The sequence below is a fragment of the Myotis nattereri genome, assembly GCF_964212035.1.
Source record: "Myotis nattereri genome assembly, chromosome: 2".
Lineage (NCBI taxonomy): Eukaryota > Metazoa > Chordata > Mammalia > Chiroptera > Vespertilionidae > Myotis > Myotis nattereri.
Genome location: NC_138076.1, coordinates 168,010,349 through 168,013,479, shown reverse-complemented (window position 1 = coordinate 168,013,479; position 3,131 = coordinate 168,010,349).

Below are 3,131 nucleotides of genomic sequence, written 5' to 3'. Positions count from 1 at the left end.
TCAAGCCCTATCAACCCTGCAAGGAAGGTGCTATTGTTATTCCCCTCTTATAGCAGAGGAAACTGAGGCACACCGAAGTTAAGAAACTCTCACGCCACCCTACAACTGGTAAACGGTGGAGTCGGCCTCTGAGCCAAGGGAGTCTGTCCAGAATCCACGCTCTCAGCCCCCGTGCTATGCACTCTACAGGGCGGGCAAAAGTAGGTTTACAGGGTTTACAGTTGTGAGCACACATTGTAGTATTATTTATTATATATTTATTACAAACAACTGTACACCTACGTTCACCCTCCTCTGTATATGATCCTTCAAGGGTGAGGCAGAAACCCCTGAGATCTACAAAGCAAGCAGAGAAGTACAAACTAATCAACATGAGAATTCAGGAAGAGAGAGATGGTGTCTGGCAGAGGGTCAGAATCAAGGAGTGCTTCGTGAGGAAGTAATATACGGGCTGCTTCTGGAGGAATAATGGGGATTTTGAGCCTTTGCTCCGTGAGAGGGTCGGGAGGCATGTAGCAGAGAGAGCTGAGGCAGGAGCAGAGGCAGAAACAAGACCCAAGCAGCCCAGCTCCCCCTGTGTGGTCCCCGCCACTCAGCGGCCAGAGGGGAAGGATGGGCAGCCAGGCCAGGCCCAGCCATTGTGGACAGTGATTCAGATCCATGCTCCATCTCTGCAGCATCCGGAACCGCTTTCTCGCCTCCCTCTGATGCCTCCCTGCCCATACAAATCTCTTATTCTTACCATTTGTACTGGTCTCCTTGCAAACCTGTTCACAGGGGAGGATGAAAAACAAAAGCCACAAAACTGCAAAAACTCGTTATAATTCAAATATTGGTGGCATCTAATTTAGACCAAAAGCACCAAGCTGTCTTGGTTGGGATGAGCGACCCAGTGGGGTGACCACTCAGCCATGTGGCCCCAAGAACCCAAGAGATAGGCTAGCTGGTCAGTGGACTGGTCCCTTCTCCCCGCCCTATTCCACTTGTCGCTGTGATCTCTTCCAGGTCACATGGCATCTCTGGGCCACAGTTCTCTCTCTTGATCTATCTGGTGTGCTCGCTTTTGGGTCCAAAAGCCCCGTGAGCTCAGAGTATTAAGTCCTCTCTGCATAGAATGACCAGCTGGGGAGAAGCTCAAGGCTAATCTAAAGATACAGGTCCAGCTGGTGTCCTGTGCCTTCACCTGCGAGCGTCTACGGACCTGCTGCTAGAGAATCATCATTGTGGTGATAGCTTCCGGCTATGGAATGTTTGCTACTTGACAGATACTATTCTAGAAGGCTCTCGTGGAATAACTTATTTTATCATTCTAACATCATTAACATGAAGATACGGAGCCACAGAGGGGTTAAGAATGGTGCCCAAGGTCACACAGCTAGTGAGGTGCTGAGCCAGGATTCCCATGCAGGCCACCTGGCTGGAAGGGCACGGGTGCAGGGCTTCCATGGAGGGTGGGGTGCGGGTTCCTGGAGGGCAGGGACTTGTCCTGCTCCCACTGTCTCCCAAGGCCCCGACTTCCTGGAAAATGGGGTTGGCCTTGACTGGCATGAGGTGAGGTGGGGAGACAAAGCATGAATTCTAATGAGTTACCAGTGTCCAGGAATTGATGCTAATTTCCTTCCGCCTTCATGTAAAGGGCTCTGAGCTTTTCCCCAGCCTTTTCGGCCAATTTGACTCCATCTACAGCCTTCAGCTGCAAGGCCCTGTCTATCCCAAGATAGGCCTGATCTGGGTGTATCCTGATTCCCCAATAGGGAGCTGGCTGCCTCCTGTCCTACCAGGCAAGGGCAGGCCTAGCCAGTCCCGGGCTTGTTGCTGTGGTAACCCAGCTTTGGGTGGGCTCCTTCCCTCGGATCCTGGCTTCCTCATGAACCCTTCTATGAAGGGAAACAACCAACCCACACCTCAGTGGGTTTTAAGGCTGAGGCCCCAACTCCCGGACCTCTGGCGCCCCCTGGTGGAGGAACAGAGCTGTGCCCAGGCCTGCTCTGCTGTCCAAATCCAATCTTCCCTCAACTCTCCTCCCCTCCGTCCTCTCTCCTCCTTTGGTCTCTATTCATTCACCCTGACTGCATGTCCACTGGGTGCCAGGCACTTGCCATGAGATGGGAACACAGACTGTGTCCTGTGACTATGACATTGTCCCTGCCCCAAGGAGCTCCCCAATCCATTCTCTCAGCTCCCTCATTCAATCAATGAAATATTTCTGAAGCTCCTACTCTCTGCCAGGCTCTTCTCTCAGCTCCAGGGACACTATCCCAGCCCTCAGGGGGTTTGCAGTCTAACTGGACACCCAGGCAGGCTCACAGGCGACAGTATAGCGTGAGGAGAGCCAGGCACTAGAGAAGAGCTCAGAGGAGGAGACAGCAGGTGTGAGGACAGCTGCACTGACAGGGGCAGTGTGTGTGCAGGGGCGGCGGGAGATGGGTTTGGAGGGAAGATTTCTGAGTGACTTCTGGGCTGGGCTTGCACGGTTGTGTAGGATCTCTCCGGGCACAGGAAATGGGCTGTGGAGTGGGGTGGGGCAGGCAGAAAAGAATATCGTCTGCAGAGAGGACAGAGCGAGCAGGCACATGAAGTACCGGCATGTCTAGGGAGCTACAAATAGTCCTCTGTGGCTGGGTGTGTGGTTAGTGGGAGAGGGCCTTGCAAGCTGTGGAAGGGGGTTGGTCTTTCCCTGCAGCGGCTGAGGAGCCAGTGGAAGATTTAAGAAGCAGAATGGCAGGACCACATCTGCACTTTAGGAAAGGACCACGGGACTAGAGCACAGACCAATGCGTGCGGAGGAAGGGCCGTGGCTGGGAAAGACGCTTGTAGCCCAGCTGTGACCCTGGGCAAGCGGCTTCGCTTCTCTGAGCCACAGACGCCACATCCAACACAGGGGGCTGATGCCCAGCCTGCAGAGCTGTAGAGAGGACCAAATAGATAATGTGCAGGAAGGACCTACTATAACACATAATAGATAGTAAATTATAATTTTTTAAGCCAAAAAGCCTACTCAGAAGGCTACTGCCATTGCTTAGGCAAAAAAATGTAGAGGGCCTGGAGCTAACGGTGACTGTGGTTGGGGAGGAGAACCAGGAGCTATTCAGACTGTTGACTTTTGGGATGGGGTTGGGTATTGCTTTGGT